This window comes from Thermobia domestica, chromosome 9 (genome assembly GCF_964235325.1).
Source record: "Thermobia domestica chromosome 9, izTheDome1.hap1.1, whole genome shotgun sequence".
Classification (NCBI taxonomy): domain Eukaryota; kingdom Metazoa; phylum Arthropoda; class Insecta; order Zygentoma; family Lepismatidae; genus Thermobia; species Thermobia domestica.
Window position 1 is genome coordinate 245,922,370 of NC_137462.1, and position 24,003 is coordinate 245,946,372.

At 36.3% G+C, this 24,003-nt stretch overlaps 1 protein-coding gene across 3 annotated transcripts in view; it reads left to right on the top strand.

Moving 5' to 3' along the window:
* Positions 1-24,003, top strand: part of LOC145660651 (serine/threonine-protein kinase VRK1-like) — a 133,657-nt gene that overhangs the window by 77,133 nt on the left and 32,521 nt on the right. For 2 of the 3 annotated variants that reach the window (XM_081725960.1, XM_081725961.1), the window contains exon 12: positions 1,725-2,583. The exons of the other annotated variant lie outside the window; for it this stretch is intronic. The gene's annotated coding sequence lies outside the window, so the exon portion shown is untranslated. Of the gene's footprint in view, positions 1-1,724; positions 2,584-24,003 lie in introns of those variants that run through there. 3 annotated transcript variants of the gene reach the window in all.

Here is a 24,003-nt window from a genome sequence, read left to right on the forward strand (position 1 = left end):
GGCATCCAGCGGCTCGTGTCACAGTGGACAAAATGCGTCGCTGCTAGAGGTGATTACTTTAAGGTAGTTGAACAATTTTCTATACTTGTACAGGGTGACTACGAATTAAATGAATGCTCCTTATATTGTAGACGGATTAGGGATAGACCATACCACTGTCGTTCGGTGACTCCGTGTAATTGACAAAGTGAAGAAGTTGGACTCATGAATAGCCGCTAAAAATCGCCATCTAGAAATGGTTAGTTCTTTGAGTGTATGGAATAACGTGTAAGATTTCCTGCATCGAAATGCCACTCCTGATGAAATATGGATATCCTACAATAATTTTAATGATCAGAACAATAGTTGGGTTATGATCAATCCAACGTCCAGAACAGTGTCCCACACACCTTTCTACGTGCATAATTATTTTGGGTGTAATCCATCATATTTTCTTCATCGAGACGAAACCACCGCTGCAGGTCATTATAGTGCGGAACGCCATGAAATGGAAATCAAACTTGTCCGCAAGCAACCATCGATGGTCAACAGAAATTGTGTTGTCCTTACGTTGCATCACAACTCATACTTACGTGTTGCTTAAAGGATGTGCAGAGACTTCATGAGTTACAGTATGAAGCTTTCCACACCCACCGTATTTTGCTGGTGTCATTTATTCCTCCGACTACCACTTCTTCCGGCAACTGGATCACTTGTTGGGGATGATGGGCGGTGAAACGCGTGATTGAGGACTTTTTCGCAAGGCAGATTCTCGACTTCAATTTTCTGTTATTTTCTCTAACAACTCATCAAAGGTTGCTATCGACATACGAAAATAATTTTAAAATTTCGTTTCATCACTTCTTAAGTCACTAAATAATAGCACAAATGCACTAGATACAGGTCTTTGAATACTCAAGAAATGAACTCATTTTCTCCCTCTGTGCCTTCGTCTTTTAGATTTTAAGTAGAACCAGTACAAATATAATAACCTATCTCGAGCATCCATACTGTCTCTATCATAAAAACGACAAATCAGTTTGTCCAGCAAAAAAGACACGTGATATGCACGACAAAAGCCGTATGTTTCACGGCACGACTTTTGTACACACGGCGCGACTCCGTCCATGCCATGGCATGTAGTGTGAAAGAGGCCTAACTTTTTATGTTGTCGAGTGTCAGTGTTGCCCACTCTTTTATTTCTTAGTACAAGAACCACTTTTGTCTTTGAATATTAAAGAAATATTTAGAAATGTATTGGCCAATTTTGTTTAATTCTGACGGAAGAAGACACGGCATCTTTGCCTAGGTTGGTTTATATTCTTTTATTTTTGTCTTCAAGTATCTTTGGGGCTTAAAACCATTAGAGGTTCATTGTTACTAAAACTGAAATCTTCCACTAGATTTTAGACTTTGCGAACCCGTTTAATCCCATCGTTGTTACCAACCGTCTAGAATAGATCTTCGATTAATTCTCCTTTCTTGTCTTTTCCAATCCAAAGTCCTCTCTCCCCACAACTAAAATTCGTATTCTGCTTGAGCCTGTTCCCCATGTTGTTGGGTAGAAAAATAGTTGGGGAACATACTTTATCGAAACATACTTTTTTTTTTTTTTCGTTCAGTTCGTGGGTTTGAGGTTAAAAGAATAACTTAGACCATTCGTTCTTTAATAGAAGTGTATTGTTGCATTCTTACGTGATACCTCAAAATATTGTGCTAATGTATGTATTTTTTTGTACTTTCAGGTTAACTTTTATCAGTTCCTTTTATATCAGTATTCCCAGTAATGTACTGATAGTTACAGAAAAAGACGTATCATTTAATCAATGAAGATGGTGTATTTATTTTACACAATGGAACAATAGACGTTAAGCAACAATTTTGTACTTAACGTTATTTCATAAAACATGAGACTAACTCGAACATTGTCTTAAGAGCAGAATTACAAAAACCTCCAGTGCAATAAAGTAGTATTATTCTTGATTGTGTTGTGTATTTATTGGAGGCTCAAAAGAACTGAATATTAGTAGTCCTTTGCTTCTGGACTAATACAAGCTTTAGAAGGGAGAAGATGAAAGTAATGGAGTGATAGCATGCATGATCTGATTTATGCACCGGAACGTTTCATTTGAGGAACTGTTTTGAACACAACAGAACACACAAGAACAATTAATGCAAAGATTGTGTCAGAGCTAGTAATTTGCAATTATAAACCGAGAGAACAAAATATGTTAACAGATCTTACTCATCAAGTTGAAAGGACGGAATATGTTAACAGATCTCAAAACGTTTCAAATCAATTTTTGTTCAAGCAAGTCGTCAACGATGCGAAAAATAAAGAAATGACCATAAAGACAGTGACTTGAATATTAATATACCATGAAGGGTTAAGATACTTGACTATTTTAAATGCTACCCGAGTAGTTTGCACGAGAAGGTATTAAGAAGTTGATTGTATATGTCTGCAAAGTCAGAAATGAAGAGCTGTCTACGGAATGTATAGTCTTCCATTCGCTTTTAAAATAATTTTTAATATGATGCTATATCATGAGTTTTGTACTTTTATAATAATGAGGATAAAACATATTAGTAATACAAATCAAATTTTCGTTTTTTCTTGTTTCATTTCCAAATTTTCCCATGTAGAATAGAAATATTTTAATGTTTTTAATGCTTCCGTTTCAGGTGCACTTGTGTTATTAAGGTGAGTAGAATTATTTTTTAGTTTTAGGTTGCTACAAGCATGTGTTACTTAAATAAGTGTTTGCGACAGTTCATAATGTTTATTCAGAGAAAATCGTGCACAAGGATGAAGGGGTGAAAGATTACAAACTTTGATTCTCCAAATTTAATATTCAAAGAAGCATAACCTAACGTCTAATATCCAATTCTAACTGCGTAGTGCCTTTGCGTCTGCTCATCAAACAGACGGACAATTATGAGTTATTGTTTTAAGTTTCGTTACGCATTCCTTTAGGTGTGGAAAAGGTAAAAAATCTCAGCTATTAAATAGGCTACTTAAAGCTTTAGAATATATAAATGAATTGTGATTCATGGGGAGTGTATTGCCAAAGATAACATTTTCTAAACTTTCCATTTTTTTCTTTTTCTTTTGTGCGATTTAAAGATTTTGTCAGTTATTGTCGTTATAAACTTTGTCTGGTTGAGAAACCGTTAAGTACTTTAGAAAGGAGGTGATAAATACAGGGTGCGGTCGCGAGATAATGCTGTGTTGTGAAGATCGTATTCTATCATATTTTTACCTGGAAATAAATAAAGATAATCAAAAAAGTTCTTGCCTTTTATGAAGCACTCACAAAGAAACGAAGTGACTTAACGCGCTGGAAAAGCGATGGAGGGTTAGTGACTATTGACCTGCGTCAATACAGGTACTTTGCGCACACAGCAATCACAGCTGGTCCAGTGTCGAAGAAAAATGGAAGTATCGAAGTAGCTTGTTCGTAGTTGTTTGCGATACGACTATAAGGTAGGCCTATCAGCAGCTGCATCAAACTACGGGATACGTCAGGCAATTGAAAAGGATCCCGTGAACGAACGTATAACCAGGCATTGATTCCAGAAGTTGAGGTCGGGAGATCTGAGCCTTTGTAATGAACTGCGCATTGGGTGACTGCAGATGGGGATGACGAGGCCCTGAAGGCAGCCATAAAGGAGGACAGCAGTCAAACGTGTGGTGAACTAACCGAAGCCTTCCAAGTTTCTGAGGAAACAGTCAAACTTTACCTGCACCGCATAGGAAGATGCACAAGTCCCACACATTGTCAGCAGCTAGCAAGGAACAACGAGTGAAGTCTGTCGTTCTGTCTCTATATCCCAACACCTATATTTGGTCGAGTGCTCACGAGTGACGAAAAGTGAGTCCAGTATGACGCTCCGAAGCGTCCTAGATATTAGTTGTCACTACATGACCCTGTACCTCACACCTCAAGACTACCTCTTCTCCCACGTTAGAACATGCTTTGTGTCTGGTGAACTATCCCCCTAGTAATGAATTAAGAGTTCGTACCACCAGGTCACACCATCACTGCAAATCTGTGCTTATAGTAATTGCAACGGATGCAGCATGCATTCAGGGCGACTAGGGATATCATTCAGCAAATTGGCTGGGAGACATTATCATCCACCGTAGCGCTATAAAATTAACACCCAATCCACTCTCTGGACAGCCACCTCCGTTGGAAATTCTTCGGCAAAGGCAGACCTGCGGCACTCACTCACCGATCTCCCTAAGTCCAAGACCCCCTAGTTTTATCGCTAGGGCAATGTGTAGCCACAGGAACGTTGGCAGAGGGCGCTGGATGCTGATGGAGATTACTTGGAGACCGAACACTGAGTACCATGTGCTGTATTTCTGTCGATTATAATCACAAAAAGCAGGAACTTCTTTGATTGCCTTGTAGAGGGAAAATGTAAAGATAACTAATGTATTAATGTCAACATCGTCATAAAGACTTTAAGACACTGTAATCCAGTTTTTCCCACACTTCCTCGGTTAACGGCACCCTTAGTGTACTGTGATTTTTTCGGCGGCGTCCCAAGTTAGAACGTAGGCGTACTTAAAACGTATACATAAATATATTTACTCAAACACACAAATGTTATAGGTATACAGAAAAATTAAATATATTTTAACTATTTATAAAAAGCTTGAAGTGTTAAGTACATGTTTTGAAAAGGCAAATTAAGTCATTGTACTACATTTCATAATTAGTGGAATGGATGAGCATTCGCCATAATGTGGAACGGATAATAAAATTCCAAAGGTACCTTATAATCATAATGTCGACATACAATAATTAAAAATAGCATGATATAGTAGGCATCAGGTAAATGCTTAAGATATCTGCTACTAGCACACAATATTGTTACTTTGAAATGTCATATTTAAATTATTTTCGGAGCACAGGCCAGATTTGCAGTTGTATTCATTGTATAAATAACTCCATTTCCAAAGCAAGAGAAATTTGTTGCAATCTCATGCATTCTTTTCTGCAGTATTAGGGATTTTTGACAAGTATTCAGTATTTTCAAGGCGATTAGTAATATTAAAATGCAGAAAAAGGCAAACATGGAAAGAGACCTATATAAGTATACTTTTCCTGAAAATCTTAAATGGGTTTTGTGTATTCTTCATCTTTAGAGAGCATTATTTCGTCATATAGAGTGATTCTAAAGTCTATATATACTCTTGTAAGTTGGAAATGACTGCAAGGATTGGGATGAAATCTGCGCTATAGCTATTGATTGTAGAGATGCCTAAGAGGGCGTATGAAAGAGGTGGCCATCTTGAGTCTAACTGATTTTTTTTTTTTTTTTCAAATGGGAGAAGGGGTCATGTGATATTGGAAGGTAGAAAGGTACCAGAAACTCGAATCCGATAACGGTTTTTACATAAATTTATTCGTGCAAGAATGATCCACATCTCAATCTCGGAGATCGGCAATTACAGTACCTTTTCAATGTAGTGTCCAGCTCGCTCGCTCTACACATACCACAGGGTGTTTTTTCCAGTCCTCGTGCACCACGTAATGCCCATACCTCGTGGGACATTAGAGTTTAGGTTTCAGAGACATTAGTGCTGGTGCTAATGAATGCATAATTTTTATACACAATGGCTTTTACGTGTATTCACAGGAGAAAGTCCAGAGGCGTGAGACCTGTGGATCGCGATGGCCACTCCACTGGTCTGCATCTGCTGATTCAATAGTGAGGGGACAGTTTCAACCGTCAAACCTGGATTTCGAGTGCGGAGTCACACTGTCTTGCTGAAATTATGTTGAGAACGCACTTTCTGAATAGTATCGATGTTTACCTCGAAATTCAGAAAGAAAAGTTCTGCCACACCTCATGCGAAAACTGGATTAACATGGGATAGTTCTAGGGCCCATTGACTGAACTCTTCATCTTTTGGGGTCGTCCTGTGTTAGATGTTGCTGTAATTGCAGCTTGTAGAGGTGCCACTGATTGCATTGCGTAATCTATACGATTGAACTTCGATTCGCGACACCGCTGACACTTGCAGCATGATGGATTCTGGGGATCAGGCTATTGACAAATGGTGTCAACACAGTAGTTCGTGTTTCCTCGCTCGTGGCAGTTCTCGAACGTCCACTGCGTGGTTTGTCCTGCACAGAACTTATGTCTCAGAAATTTGGTCAGAAACTTATCTACGACAGTATTGTGTAATGTAAGGGAGGATGTTCTAGATGTAGTGCATTGAACTCGGCCACAATCACTTCCGTGTTGCGCGTACCACTCATTAACAAATGTCAGTGTGGTATTTGCAGGATTAGTGTCCTTCTGGTTCACCTACATCGTAAAACCACTAACTAGGGATGATTCCATATCGGGACCAAGTACCTGGGGAAAAAATATATATCGTCTAAAAGCTCTTGTTATGAGAAGTACGAAACCGTTTTCAAATTATGGGCAAACCCTCAACTTGACCCTATAAGGGGCCGGCTTTTTGGTGTTCGTGACCCAATGTATCGCATGGCATATTCGACAGAATAAAAATGAATGTTATGCATAAGCCCCTAAGGCCATCATGTTCCTTTTTGGCTCATTGCTAGAACGTGACTCGAGCAAATGTTTGATAATATCACTTTGCACCCAGACATACCCATTTGGTCAGTGTTGCCAACGAACTATAAATACAATGTGGAAGATGGTTTCTGTACCACTGGATGTTTATTCATGAAATGTGGGATAAACATCATTCGTCATTAGGGAAAATATACTGTGGACATATTCCTCTCCCAAATACCCCAGTTTGTGACTGTTGCCAACCAATTGTAAAATGAGAAATTGTAAAGCAGGTTCCGTATGATGAGACGTTTATACACCAAGCTTCGCAGAAACATCACACGACACTATAACAAAAAGGCGTTGAGTGTTACCGTCTCCCAACCATTCTAGGTAGTCAATGTTATATACATCCAATGGTACAGATACCATCTATCACATTGTATGTATAGTTCGTTGGCAACACTGACCAAATGGGTATGTCTTTGGGTGCAAAGTGATAATTATCAAACCCTTGCTGGAGTCACGTTCTAGCAGTGAGCCAAAAAGGAACATGATGGCTTCAGGCGCTTACGCGTAACATTCATTTTTATTCTGTCGAATATGCCATACATAAGGTCAAAAACACCAACAAATCGGCCACTTATAGGGTTAAATTGCGGATTTGCCCGTGATTTGAAAACTGTTTCGTACTTCTCATAGCAAGAGCTTTCAGACGATATATATTTTTCCCCAGGTACTTGGTCCCGATATGGAATCATCCCTAGTAAGACATTTACATGCTTATCTCCCACATTGACATGTGAATCACTCTTAAAGGAAAAGGTAATAAGCTATAATGGATTTATGTTTTTAATGATTCTCTAGCCTCAAATGACATATCACATGACTAACTTTGCATTTCAAAAATTCCAGTTGTATTCAAGAAGGCCTATAATGGTCGTATAGCACCATTCCCAATGGCCCAATAAATCCTCGCGTCACTTCTTTAAGTTCTGAAACAATCTAGTTGGTGTAAAAGTGCCTGTATCTTTAAATGGCTTGTTTATTGACACGTCCACCGCCAACCCACCTAGCATAAGGTTTGTCGATGTTTTCATGTTTCATAATTTGAAATAGCATCTCAGTGAGATGTTCTTGAAAGCCATCCAGAACAAGCAGTCATCGTTTTCTGACCCACGCGTCTCCCCTCCTCCCTCAATAAAAAAAAAAGCAGTAGTTAATCAATCCTTTATCAAGTCAGACGACATCCAACCTTTCCATGTTTACATACCTGTAGACCTTTTTGTAAATTTTACTTTCGGCGGCGTCTTCCTTGGGCTTATTGCGATCGGCTATGATAGCCAGCATGACAGTAAACCGAGGCTTCTCCGTACCAGTTATTTTCACAATAAAACGTAATACACCCTTTTCTTCAATTGTAGTATTACGTGACATATATATAAAACGCGTTTCCAATGTGAAAATAATAATAGTTATACGACTGTCGCATTCTTATGACGATTTGTGGAAGTTCATTTCGTGCGACTAATCTTGGTGCTATTTTTAAGAGAATGTGAGTCACCTTCGTAAGGCTGAATAGTTGTGCCGTATGAGCCTTACAGTCCAACATGTGCTCCCTAAACACATCCTGTGAAATATCATGACAACTAGCAACTTTTCTCGCCTTGTAGCATTTCTTGTGTCACAGCTGAGTCGCCATTCCGTAGCTGACGGAAGTCTTGCAACACCTTGTTGTCTATGTCTGGGTATCATCTCGCTTTTAGTCTCCGGAGCGATAAATTGTCTCTCCCGGCATTTTGTAACATTTTCTTACACAACGTTTGTAAATTAGTCCCCCCAAGTCTGGGGACACTTTCGATTCACGTCAAACTAGCGAGACGCTGATTGATTACCATGCTCATCAAACTTAATCATTTCTAAGAGGGCCGCGGTGGCTCAGTGGTAGAGCGTTCACTTCTGGTGCAGGGGTCCTTGATTCAATCCCAGCTCGCGCCAAGTGAACTATGTAGTGGACAATCACCGTGTGCGTGGGTTTCCTCCCACTTTCTTCATTTTACCATTTCTCCTTATCACCGTCTCCTGTAGCCTAGCCGGCATAACGTGGGACGTAAAACTTAAAGATTTCACATTTTAATCACTTCTAAGTTGAAGCATACGAAATAACTTTGCCTGTTTTTTTTTTCCCATCGTATACAGAATCTAACACGCGATATAGTCAGGACGACTCACTTACACAAAATACAAGTGAAACAATAGAATTAACATGTATTTTGTGGAAGCGAGTCGTCCTGACCACATTGCCTTTTGGAACAATGAAATTGACGAGAGAGAGTGGGACGAACGCCATTGATCAATCACAGTATACTGCCATTTAGATTTCTCTGCGTCAGAATAAGGAAGGAAAACGAAAACAATAGTGATTTGAAATTTTTGATAACGTAAAGTTTTATTGTCAGATTTTTAATTTTTCATTTCCTAACACTGTTTGTAAGTTCAAGCATAGTATGTTTCATAATGAAGACATACTGCCGGTAACTTTATCTGGAAAGATATTTATTACAAGCCACTGGTTTCGCAGTCAATAATGAGTCGCTGGTTCGATAGATGCGTGAATTTTTGTACTGATCTTATAGAGGATTTTTGTATCAGGATATAAACGGATTCTCAAAATCGACACATTTTTTTTAGAGAAGTACTTACATACGAGTAAATGCTATATTGAAAATGCAATTTCCTGTTTCAACATTGATCTCAGTAAATAAAAAACGGTAATAGATAGCGAGTATTTTTTTATTCGAAGAATAGATTCAGTCTTCCCTCTGTTGTAACCGGAAGTGTGAGAAATCTACCATTTCCGGTTTTAATAGTGATCGTCACAGAGTAAAAGTGGCAGAGACATAAACTTTCATATTTTCAGCACCTCACGAATAACTTCAATCTTCGCTCTTATTCCTCTACTGAAACTGGAAGCGGTAGAATAGAAATTTGATGCAGTATTAACAATCAAAGAGCAAAATTGGTAATTGATGGCTGAACAAAGTTTTTGATATACAGGGTGGGCCTGAAGTGTGTTGGGTTACAGGTTCACATTGACTATAGATGGGGGGTGAGGGAACCTAACAAACACACGTGATCACCACGACGCCATCTTGAAGTCTGCCATTTTGAATATCACTTTTATTTTTTTTTTAATATATATATATATATATATATATATATATATATATATATATATATATATATATATATATATATATATATATATATGTATATATATATATATATTGGAAGATAGACATGCGGCACATGTTCTAAGACTTGTTTTTTTGAACTAAGGGTTGATGAATTCTGGCCTCTTTCATCGTTGCAGATTCCAATGACTGAACAATGGTGCTGACGACTCAGGAACCTATTGAGTTCATCCTGATGTGTGGAAATCGCAGCTCGCGTGTGGTGACAGCGGTATTGTAATGCGCTACACCCCAAAAGGGAGCCCATACTCCACAAGTGCCTGGCCACACTTATCAGCAGATTCCCGGAGACAGGTTCTGTGGACGACAGACATCGTAATGGTCGTCCGAAAATGTCTACAGTTGAGGAAACCATAGTCGCTTTCCTCGCATCCTTCTGTAAAAGCCCCACTACGACCCACTACATTTTCAGACGACTACTACGATGTTTGTCGTCCACAGAACCTGTCTCCGGGAATCTGCTGATAAGTCTGGCCAGACACTTGTGGAGTATGGGCTCCTTTTCGGGGTGTAGCGCGTTACAATACCGCTGTCACCACACGCGAGCTGCGATTTCCACACATCAGTATGAACTCAATGCGTTCCTGGGTCGTCAGCACCATTGTTCAGTCATTGGAATCTGCAACAATAAAAGAGGCCATAATTCATCAGCGATTAGTTATATTTCAAAATAGATAGCAGCATTGCATTTCTAATCAAAAAACAGTCTTTAAACATGTGGTGCATGCGTATCTTCCCAATTCAAAAAAATAAAGTGAGATTCAAAATGGCGGACTCAAAAGGGCGGTCGTGGTGGTCACGTGTATTTGTTAAGTTCCTCCACCCTCACTCATCATCTGTGGCCAATGTGGACCTCTGGCCCAACAGACATTTCTGTTACAGAACTGTCACCTGACTTTTGGCCCACCTTGTAAAGTTTTAATGATACAAGTCTGGAAGTAGTAGAAATATTATTTCCTGTTCAATATTGATCCCAAGTGAGCAGGGTTTTTAATATATGAATTTAGTGTCCCAAGAATAGATGCAATCCTTATGTAACCGAAACAGGTAAAATGATAAAATTTCCAGTTTCAGTATTGATTGCCACAGAGCAAGAACGGTAAAAAAAGCGAGAAACATTATTTGATATGGATTCAGCGTCCCGACCTTATCCTTCATTTAGACAGGGAGTGATGAAGGAAATAATTCTAACAGTGCTGATAATTACATTGTTACTCCAATAAATTTACTGATAAAAATAAATAAATAAATTTAGTGACATTTTAGTTATCTGTACACTCTTACTAGTATTGGACAGAATTAACATGCACATTGTTTCACAGTTGAAAGTGCTAGTTTCAAAGTGTGGAATTGAAATTTTGCACGGGTTATTTTTTTCTTTTCTTTTCTTTTTCTTTCTTTTTTCTTTTTTTTTGTGAATACAAGCACGACGCATTGAGTTTTTTTTTTTTCAGTAGGATAAATGTAATCTTAAACTAAGGCAATAAATTATTCCTAAAACTAAGCATAGATCTGTCAATAGATGAGAAGATTTTAGTAAATACAATAAAAAATGCCAGTGTTCTTTATTTACTAGTACTTTTGTTATATCGGCGCAGAGTAGAATTTGTCCAAGCAATGTAAACCTCAGGATTAGTATTTTTTTCTTTCTTAATGTTTTTGCTTTCTTTGAATTTAGTCGTGGTAGGCTTTCATTTGTAATGTATATTTAATTTTTGAAACTAATTATTTATATATCACAGAATTCTGGATGCGGTGTGAAAACATTTCTACACTGGAAATAATAATGAAAGGTGAAAAGGAAATTGGCCGTGGTCTTGACACTATTCCAGTATTCACTGATAGAACTGATAAAAAAACTGGAAAACATTAGTCAGGATAGCTGATCACGAGATTCGATCTGAGATCTTTCGATTGGAAAATGAGAATGTAATCCGTATTCACATATAGTCGCTCTTTTCTGTTGTTTATTTATTTATCAGTTTTGTTATTGTAGAATTGTGTATGCTTATCTCGTATAACATGGTTATTTTTGTATGAATAGATACATACAATTGAAAATGCGTTTATTTTGAGTATTTAGTAACGGGTAGAGTCCCGTGCATATTGTTCTGAATAATAGATCTCAGTGAGTTTGTGTGTTTATTGCGAGATCAGTTTCCGTAAGATTTCCTTCTTGCTTGCGTGCAATCAAAATTGTTTACGTTACCAATACATAGAGTTTCATATAAATTTTGCGTCTAGCTGGAAGAGATTTTCGAACCTTTTTTCCACACCTAAAGCAAGATTTAAAATATGCAGAAACTGAGATTTTTTGGTGTATAAAGGACAATGAAATGAAACAAAACAAAACTTGGAAATACAATCATTATGCCGTATAGATGAAAGACAACTGGTAATAATTGCAAATTAATCGAATTGGAAGGGTTGGTGGAATGAATGTAAAGAATGGAGGTAACAAGAGAATCTCAAGGAAATTATGTTTGGGATTTAACCAGGATTCCTTGCACAAGTGGTGCCACTAGTTTCCCTTATTTCCATTCGAAGTAGGCTGTTAGCGAATAACTACTATTAATTGGCGGGTGGGTGTGAAAAATGCGTCAAGTCAGAAGTTAGTGTTTTTAGAGAAGTTGCATTTGTAAGTTCAAATATAAATGCAAAAATCCGGTTTTGAGTTTCAGACATAAATCCAAAAGACAATCTTATTAACATGAAGAGCTACAACAGCTAATACACCGTGTGCGTGGGTTTTCTATGGGTTCTCCAGTCTCCTCCCACTTTCTTCGTTCCACGATTTCATTCATTTCTCATAATCACCGTCTCCTTTAGCCTAGCCGGCATAGCTGTGGGACGTAAAACTCAACAATATAATTGTATTTCATTTACAACAGCTAATCATTTTTCCAACCAGATTTTGGATTTATGTCTGAACTTTCAAATGCGATTTCTCAAAAACATTAATTTTTTGACGCACTTTACACACCCACCCGCCAATTATTACACATATATATCGTCTCCTCTGACTTCCTTTTCTGCCAGTTATTTCATTTCCGTGTACCTTGCATCATATGTAGTTTAAAGGACATAACTACAAGGCAGTAAATTCAATATTTTTATTCAGTCTTTGCCAGAACAAGTTCCATTTCTCTCAAGAATGCTTTTAAGGTGATTTCAGTAGTTGAAATACTTGAATTGTGACTTGGGCAATCATCATTGGTAGCGCGCTTACCTCTAGGGGCCCCTAGTTCGATCTCCGGCCCAATTAAGTTCGTGGGACAACATCGCGTCCGTGGGTTTTCTCGGAGTACTTCCGTTCTCTCCTACCTTCTCATTCCACAAATTCTTCCATTATAATTCACTTACCTCGGTCGTCGTCTCCCTCAGCCTAAAGGGCAGATCGTGGAACGTTAAACTTTATATATATATATATATATATATATATATATAGCAATCATCAGTTATAAAAGTGCACTGACGTGCATCTGATTGGCAGTGAGGAATATTAATTGTTGTTTTAGTTCTTTTAATCAGTAACAGCACATGTCGGTTCTAAGAGGTATATATCTTCTGATAAAGTTGCTTTGTCATATATACATAAAATATCAATTTCGGGTTTTCAATTTTAAAATATCAATTTGGAATTAGCGAACACCAGTTACTTCGTTCACAATAACATAATACAAGCAATTTTTTAGTTTGATGTCCCCGGTTATGCCCTGTAGGGTAAAGAAGATAGGTGATTAATGAAGATTAATGATTGTAAAATTACATTCTTTGTCCTCTCCCATCGGGAATCGAACCTGGAACCTCGTGTACCAAAGGAGCACGCTTTAGCCACTAGGCCAGTGGGGAGGCAATACAAATAATTGATGAGTTGAGAGGCAGAGTGCCTTGTTGTTCGCGTTTTTAAAACATGATATAAACGTGTCAAAACAGCAGCAATATAGTGTAATTCTAATTTTGATTGTAGATAGACATGGGCTGTGGCTGTTAACTTAAAATTATTTTGGAGGTGTACCTTCGACTGGCTGTTTGTATTACTGTTCAAGACATTTATAGCGAAACTATTTCGGTTTAAATAAGAAATTTTGCTGCAAAATTGGTACATATAACAATCTATCACAGCTGATGAGGGAACGTAAAAGTACTCGATCGTGTAATACTTGGTTTGACTGAAAGTGATCAAAACGTCTCCTCTTCAGAAATGACTAGAAGGTTATGTAGGAAATGCGTGAAGCAATATTAACACAGTAGACATTGAGGTCAAACGGAACATCTGACAAGTATTTGGGTTCGTGTGGAGGTTACTTGCCCAGAATTCACATTTGGTCTTGGTGCGTGATGCTAACAAGTTCAAAGCACTTCGACCGTATAACAAATAGAAATAGTGTGTAATCAGTTAATGAGCGCAAGGAGCACACATTAAAGGATTTGAAGCTTACTTTTTGTTTTTGTATAATATCAAAAGGCTGAATATTCCGATTGTTAATCCTTGAAACCGCTACCGCTTTGTAAGCTTCAAAAACTAATATAGAAAAACTAGGTAGACTTGCCAATATATCATTAATGTGTAGAACAGAAAATGGAACATTTACGTAATTTATGAATCATCAAATTTGCTTGTAAGACAACAGTTCATATTCTACGGTGCAGTAGTTCGAGAAGAAGTAAGCCGGGTGCTAAGAAATACAATAAATGTTTAATTAGTTAGTAAATTAATATTTATCATTTAACAGTAACTTTACGATCAAATGCATATCAACTGGATAGCCTGTGACGGTTTCGACAAGACCTCTTGTCCTTCTCAGTGGTTTGAAATCCCTGTTTTAAACTTAACTCAGACCTGATAATACCATTTGCACTATTACGGTACTGCAGAGGTGAAAAATGTAGATCACATTTAGAACTATTACTTAATTCGTTAAAAGTAACCGTAGTTTCTTGTAGTTCAAAAACGAAATTTCAAGGTTTTCTGAACATTTAAGTGATGTTTACGTTCGACATTAGAAGTGTAAGAAAGAACGCATTTCCTTTTTTAATTACTTCAGATTTTCATGCTACATAGTACGTATGTAGTTTAGAGTAAACAATTAATTTATATTTTTTCGTAGTGTTTGGTTTATTGAGTTCTTTATCCTAACGTAATCTATTTGTTTAAGAGATGTGAAAAGTTCTGTAAGGTGCACCGTAAAATATAAACTGTAGTCTAACAAGCTAGCTTGATTGGTTATCATATATTGCATAAACATTCCACTTGCCGTTGTACATATTAATTGTTTTTTTCTCAGTTATGCCTAATTTATCAAGTGATAGTAATTTTAAGGATTAACAGTATAAATGGAATAGGAGTATCTAACAAGGAACGGACATGAACTTGTCATTCGGACATTAGAATAAAACCTAGTCCATTCGATAAACATAACAAAGATATGCTCATGCACAAAAAATTAGGTGCCGTGGAGAACGGAGTAAGACCCTGGGGTCCATTAACCCTGTTAGTATAAAGAAAATCGTAGACCCACAGTGAAGTAGCTATTGCATCAACACTGTTCATGCAGTACCTATTCCATTTATCACAACAAAACTTGGTACACTCATTTCCTATTCCCTGTGGTATTTTTTGAGGTGCATTTGGATTATGTGCTTTTACCCAAGGCTACTCCAGAGGAGGCCAAAGTTGATGGGAGGGATTTCTCGAGAGAATCTTCCCGACATGCTCCCAATTTTCTGTGTTCAGGTACGTTATGAGCCCCATGAACAGTGTTGGTGCAATAGCTATTTCACTGCGAGTCTACTATTTTCTTTATATGAACAAAGTTAATGGACCCCAGGGACTTACTCCGTTGTCCATGGCACTTAATTTTTTGTGCATGAACATATCTTTGTTATGTTTATCGAATGGATTAGGTTCTATCGATGTTCGGATCACGCGTTCATGTCCGTTCCTTGTAAGATGCAGCAATTTATACATATATATGACGGAGTGCGAGACTATCTTGAAATCCAGCAGAAAAAATGCACACCTTTTTGATATATGGGAACAAACAGCAAGCTTCAAATCATTAAATAGAAAGGGAATTGTTTTCTTTGTTGTGGTTTCACAAAGGATGAGGGTGTTTTACGAAGTGTGTCGGCGTTTTGAGGCATACTCTGGAATAGACAGTTGATTTAAATAAGAAAACATATTTTTGTGATGGAACATCAATTTGCAATTTTAGGTTGGAGGTTGCTCACTAGCATTCTTATATAGTCTCTTACTCTTTTTGCATTTGTATTTTTATTTGTATGAAGAAAGGTACATCCAAAGGTTGGATAAGTTTGGTTGATTTATTATGGGATTATCATACATTCATTCTACTCTCAAATGATTCATGTACTATGCTTATATTTTGTATGTTGGCGCATGATTCATGGAGTGGCCACAATTTTTTTAAAACCAATAAATCATATAATGGTAGAGACATTGAATGTATACTAAAATAATTATTTCATTTCACCAAAATCAACAAAACATACCCAGCCTTTGGAATTCGTTTCTTGCACAATATAAAATGTACTCGTTCATGCAAAAGAAATAGGAAACAAAATACACTAGTTCACAATCCCAACTCTAAATTGAAAAGAATGATCTTTCATCACAAATTGCATTTTATTTGTAACCAATAAACAATTAGTTTACTCCAATGCTTCAGTATTCCTAACAGTTAGCTGGTAATAGAGACACACAATAGTCACCGCTTGTATAAATGTGGTTTAGGTGACGTGTGGCTTTTCATCCTTGATGATAGTTGATGAGATGATCCGTATATTATTACTTGCATTAACCTCACGTCCATTTTTGAAAAGTAGTCTCTTGTAGTCAAACCAAGTGTCATAAATTGAACGTCCCGAAAAGCTTCCAGTTCTGTCCAGGACTAGCCAAGCGTTGCACAATCTAATGCCTTAACGGTCCTGATCAAATGTAATAGATAATTCTATGTACCAGTTCTAATAATAATTAAAAAAAAAAAAAAAAAACTTTTGGAACCGAACATTTTTATTATTTGTGAAAAGGACAATATTAACTCTAAAATGTTGCGGGTGTGTTCTCTAGCTGATATAACAGCATATTTTTTCATTGTGAAATGAGTTAGTGTAAGGAGGTGCTCACTGTCTTTTACCAGACAGTGATATTTTGGTGCTATGGTATCACTAGGTTTCTTAATCGTCTGTGAGAAAGTATGGCACGTGCAGTCACTTAATATCCATGACAAGTCTGAAATGGTGCATTTTAATTATGGCTAGAGTTATTAAATCATTTTGTAAATATCATGATTGATTGAACATGTCACCGTCATCCATACTGACGTAAAGCATGTATATATATATATATATACTCCATTGCGCTAGGAAATCATACATCTGATCCACATATCAGTTTATTTAATCATCATTAAGTGTTGATCTTGTTAAAGGAAAAATGGCCTCCTTGTTGTGTCAATTTACAAAGATTGTTTACAGCATTATACAGTGTTTCCGTATAAAGTTGATTAACCAAAAGTTTGATTGCGCATATCTTTTAAACCAAGAACAATAAAGACCTGAAACTTGAAACAAATATAAGCGTGTTCCATGTAGATATTTTTGAGATCATGACCAGTGTTGGAATTTATAACGTTTTTGTTGTGTAATGAAAAAAAGTACTGAAAGTGTAAAATAAAAAATGTACAAAATGAAGGAAATCAATATTCAATTGCAGAAAACTGGTTTCCTGCGGGTGAATCCCTATGTATATGTGCAGTATGCATCAACATTTATCCATTGGTGCGAAAATGTGACATGCTAATGTAGTCACATGCCATGTGAAAAGGCAGTTTAATGCAAGTCTGTAAAATGGGTGCTATTGACAAACACGCAGACCCTATCCACACCGTTGTTACAAAAATACTGCAACAAGTATGTTTTAGGGTAATTAATAATGAGCAATGAGAATTTGCATATAACTGATAACCTGAATTTTTACACAAAAATTTGCGATAAAGCAATTACTCACCTACAGCTGGCGACCCTGGTAACACTTTCAACGAAACATTAGAAATGTGAGGGGAATTTTTTGGTGACCACATAATCTCCAAAAATTTGTGTCCCTTCCGTTCTCCGGACTTAACATCATCTGAGTTTTTCTTATGGGGTTACCTAAAAAAAATGCAAGATTAACCCCAGGACCATTGAGGAATTGAAGACGAACATTGAAACAGAAATTCAATCAGTCACCAGGAACACTCTTAAAAAGGTGTCAAGAAACATGGGGAAGGGTGTAAATTTGTGTTTACAAGAACGCGGCAGCCACTTCGAGCATTTGCTGTAAAGCGCCCTTCTATTTCCACGAGGATTCCAGAGTTGCCAGCTGTATTCTTTTATCGCAAGTTTTTGCATAAAAGAATACCCTAAAACACACTTGTTGCAGTATGTTTACAACAACAGCGTTGATAGGGGCTGCGTTTCTATCAAAAACACCCATGTTATGGACTTGCATTAAATAGCCTTTTCACATGGCAATACTGCATCAGCTTCGTCACATTTTCGCATCAATGGATAAATGTTGATGCATACTGCACATATACACAGGGATTCACCCGCAGGAAATCAGGTTTCTGCAACTGAATATTAGTTTCCTTCATTTTGTACATTTTTTACTTTACACTTTCGGTACTTTCTTTCGTTACAAAACAAAAACGTTACAAATTCCAACACTGGTCATGATTTCAAAAATATCTACATGGAACACGCTTATATTTGTTTCAAGTTTCAGGTCTTTATTGTTCTTGGTTCAAAAGATATACGCAATCAAACTTTGAGTTGTGCAATTTTACGGATACATTGTATTTCATATAATATAGAGAAACACACTGTATATGGGGTTACTTAAAAAGACATAAACATTAAACAAAAGTACTGCTGATTAATTGAAAACATTCAGGATCCATGTTAGGAAGCCTGAAGAGGTATAACTGTATTTGAATTCTTATGTTCCTTCATCCTTGTGTTTACGCGGCCTTGACTTGTTCTGAAAGTACATTCATAAGACAACCAAAACATATTCAGAAAATAAAATTGTGAAAATCGCTGATATGGAGGTTTAACTGGCACTAAATTGAAAGGAATCTTAAATCCTTTATATGTCTTATGAACAGTTCGAATACTTCTCCATTCGAGAATGTATTCAGGAAAGGAAACCAATATGTTTATCACCATCTTATTCAAGAAATATGCTTGTAAGTGTTTATGCACTTTATAAAAGGTGTGTTTACATGAGCTTTAAGTCTAAACATACGCTTAAAGACTGTTGCAAAGAAAGTTCGTGCTAGGTTTGCACATATCAAGGTAGTAATTTTCTTAAACCGAACAATTGACGACAGAGTAGGGAAGTTTCAAATTAATTCCGAATGCCATCCATCCCAACTGACTGTTTCCAGATTTTCTCTTATTCTTATAAATCTTTACCCTTTCTTTATCTAGTCATTTTTTATTTTGTTTTTTGAAGACTGCATTTTTGTACTAGAGACAGGCACGCCTTAGTGACTCAATAGCAGGCAGGATTTAAACTGAAAATTTAAAATATAGCACTTTTCGCAACTGTTTTTAAGCACAATCCTGATTTGAAATGAATTATACATTTTTTCATATTATTATTATTATTATATAAATTATATTCTTCCACTTTCGTACTAATATGAGGGCACCAAAGCTTTTGTATTTTTTTCCTAAGTTATTGCAGCTTAATCTTTTTTGGTAAAGCACGAGTGTTCGAACCCTAGCCAACCCTCTGTGTGTGGATGTGTGTGTATGTTGTGATAGATAAATATCCTTTGCGTACATTTCCTGGGGCTGCTCCCAATTTATTATCATCCCGTTAGTTACTTTATCATTCATTAACCAGTAAAATGAACAGTCGCAGACGTCGCAACTAAAATCTAAATTACTTTAAAGAACAAACTGAGATAGTGTTATCAAGAAGCCTTGACTTCGGGAATCGGAGATAAATTCAATAAATGGGATTAAAAGGAACGAAATTCACTGTGCATTGAATTTTACTGGCATTTTACGTCATTTTAATTTCATTTATTAAATTATTTCTTGGCATGCAAACAATTGTAACTATTTTGAGTTTATAATGTGGAAGTTAGTGAGAATATACACCAAGATAAAATTAGCATAGATAGATCGGCACCGGTAACCTATAAATTCTCGTGCAAACTTAGTGCGAACGATTATTTTTCTCAAAGTATGCTGTATTTGAAGTGTCATGATTATTACTGTAGAAATTCTACTATAGAACTTCCATACCTCGCATGGTTTATTGCACCATGGACTATGGATATAATTCTTACTGTAGAATTTCTACTACTATGAAAAAGGTAATTTGTTGTGAAACTTGCATACCCTGCACGATTTATTGCACTAAGTCTCACTAATTGTGATTTTATTTTTTATAATATCTTGTTTGAAGATAACTCACTTTTGTGTCCATCTGTGAGTGGTATATTTATTGAGTGTATAACTGTAGTAATTACTAGTTATTTTTCCATTTTGTCAATCATGCAGTATTGGCAGTTGGAACTTTAGCAGCAAGATGTGCTATGCAGTTATTATGGACGCCCAGCATTGCTACAAAGGGTCCTGAGAAAATCACCTTAAGACCAATACGCCGAAGTCGACGTATTAGGTGAACTCAAACCATATCTTCATTCGTAAAATGATTAATGCATGCTTTTTGATCATTTCGATCTTGTTACGAAAATATATAGTTTATTCCAGTAGCAGTTTTTAAGTTTATTGTGATGGGTAACCCACACAAAACTGTTGGAATGTTTGCAGAAGATAAGTAATAGTATTCAATGATTATTCTTGTGTATATGTTGATTAGTGTCTTTTTACTAAAAGCTATTGTAAAAGTTTAGTTAATAATCAATGCAAATAATTCATATATCAATTAAAAAGAAGTTGAGTGTGGAAAGCATTTTCATGTTCGATTTTAAATATATTTGTAAATTAATTGATTTGATTTGCAGGTAATGTTTTCAGCAGGTAGGTTGTATTGATATGGTAAGAAGCATTTCAACATGTGATAGTAACAGGTCGATTGACAGATAATTTGTATGTTTGTTCTTGTTTCAGCTCATTTACAAACTTCTCATTCAAGTTGTAGGACAGAATCAGTATTAGTTAATTTATCGTTCGTAAGCTATGCCAAGCGTTTTTATAAGTTTTTACCTAATTTCTTCGCAATTTTTTTTTATTAAATGTTGAAAAAAATCGGAAATACCCTCTACTATGACAAAAAAAAAAAAAAAATCACTTAATGAAATATTGTGTGACACAGTTTCGATGAGTTTGTATCACACTCAAAATGTTAGCAACAAAGCTTCAAGATCCCTTATATATCCTATGTCTCAAAAGTCCCCTGACATAGGGTAACTAAGTTGTTATCAGAGTTACAACAACAAAATGTAAGAGGGGAAACCGTCTCCAAATATGATGTTTTCAATCTAAAGTGAAGGATTTTTTTTTTTTTTTTTTTTTTTTTTTAATCGGGCGATCTGTTTGGGCTGTACACTATGCATCCAATGTTAAATGAAAATGCAACGTTGCCATTTACGTAAACCCACAACATAAAGTGAATGGAGGCATGTTTGAATTGGGGGTTTGTCCATCGACACGTTAGCGTAAAAGACAGTAACTTTATTCACTTATGTTGTGGATCCAGGTAAATGGCAACGTTGCATTTTCATTTAACATTGTGTACATAAAGAATGTACAGCCTTAAACGGCTTGTCTGATTTAAAAAAAATCCTTCACTTTTGATTGAAAATATAATATTTGGATACGGTTTCCCCTCTTATATTTTGTTGTAACTCTAATAATAACAGAGTTACCGTATGTCAAGGGACTTACGAGATACCCTGTATATTTTGCACTGTGTATGTCTGTGGCTTTTCGGAACTTTGGTCTATTGGGAAATACAATTTGGTATAGCATATGCTGATTTGTATGTAGCTGATCAGAGTATACAATCCGGTAGGATATAATTTTTCTTTCTCAATCTTGCAATGCAACATGTAAGAAACGTAACTTGTATTTAGTAGAAATTCCTTCCTTCCTTCCTTCCCTTCTTTTTTCTTTTTCTTCTATCTTTCTAATAGGTTAATTTTCTATTATTATAGTTCAGTGGATGTTTATATGCAGTTCAAAAATTTCATGTAAAATTATCTTACCATTGGGTTTCTAGTCTCAGTTTCTTCGAGTAATTTTCTAAATGAAAATTTCGTATTTTTCAAAGAATATACGTAATTCCTTTTTAGGTATTATTGAATTGTAAAATTTGAGATCTATACATTGGTGTGAAGATTTCGTGTCAAAACGAACATAAACGATGTTAGGTGCCAGAAATGGTTATCAGAAATAGAAATGCCTAGTCTGAATTTTTGTTGTTTCGAAATAGATTTATTCTGTTATTTCTGAACATTATATTAAGTTGGACTGTAGTCCATATGTAATGAATTTCTTGTTGAAGTTAATGTGATTTTCTGATGGAATTATGAGCAGAAGGCTGGAAGGTATAATTAAGGGAATTAAGTAAATGTAGAAACAGAGAATAGAGAGGTTTTTCAAGAAATAATTCTTAATCCCAGTGGTAGCTCGTGTGGTTCGCTTTCCACGTTAAACTGTAGCTCCACATCTCATATAACTTTGGTGAAAGAAACTCTTTAAACTACAAAACAACCAGCCAAATGTGCTTAAATTGAAGTTTTGTCTCTACAAGTGTTTAGTTCATATAGTTTATTGAGATTACCTTATACCATTACGATCTTATTATTTTAATCATATGATCTAGGCCAGTGTTTCTCAAAGTGTGGGTCCCGACCCATTGGTGGGTCGCGAGAGTTTTCCTTTTTAATTATGAAAATTGTATTATGATGCAGAAACATATGTTGTGAAGTACTACTCAGAAAATGAAAATTGGAAGTGTTTGTTAATGAAGTTGAAGAGTAAGTGATAACTCAGAGCCGTGCCCTGTTGCACAGTCAGTAAAGATGTTAGGTTACGATGGAAAGAAAATGAGTGAGTCAAAATCTGTCACGGGGTAGGGCATTGGGTCGGGAGTAGTGTTAGTTCTGTGTTACCTTTCTATGGAAACACTTTAACTATCTTTGCGCATGCGTAAAATTTCATATGATACAGTTATTGAGAAATAACGTTAGTGTGTATTTGGATAAAAGTATGTGAACCACAAAATACTTTTATTATTTAATGTGGGTCGCAACAACAAGTTTGAAAACCACTGATCTAGACATTAACTCAGAAGCTCCTTCCTTTATATTAGACGCATATATCGGGGGTGAGGCCAACTGCATTACGAGTAAGATACGAAACAAATAGAGAGAAACAGTTGGGAATAAATGTGGTTTTCAGTCGCACCAGCCGTTTCGACTCCAACTGGTAAAGTGCCGTATGTTCAATGAAAAACCAATGTTGTCAGTTCAGTGGATTGTTTCTTTAGGCCCTCACCATACTAACAATACAACATTGTTAGAAACGGATTTGAGGTGCTCTGTGTTCTATTATATAACAGTGTGCACGTTCACCTTGTCATTTTTGCATGGCTCTATGTTCCATTTGAACAGCTGTGAACTGGAAACGTTATTTTTTTCATTTAACATAGAACATCTTATTAGTGTGGAGCCAAAATAGCTACTGCAATTGGAATAATTCCACCATTTTAGATTGGAAGCTACTTATTTCTAACAATTTTCCATTTTCTCATATCTTTACTCATAATGGAGTATGGCCTATGGCCCCGGATTTTTTTTACATCTGGCATATAAACATATATATTTAAGGCCGCTTGATTATTGGAGAAAAGAAAACAAAAAGAGGAAAAATTGTGTTGTTGATCCTATACACGTACATACCTTGACTATATTTCTTCATAATTACTTTGAAGCTCCATACATTTTTGGATAAAGTGGTACAAGCTTTCGTAGACCTCTATAGAAATCTCTCGCCTGAAACTTAGCCAGTCGTGCATTTATTTCTTACGAACTTCACTGTCAGTGAAATGTTGCGAAAACTAGCTACTTTGTCAGCTGAAAGAACGAAACAAGCAAACAAATAATAGGTAGGGGCACCGCACTAAAGTTTCTCGCTCTAATTGCTTAAATTAAATCTTGGTGTGCTGCAATTA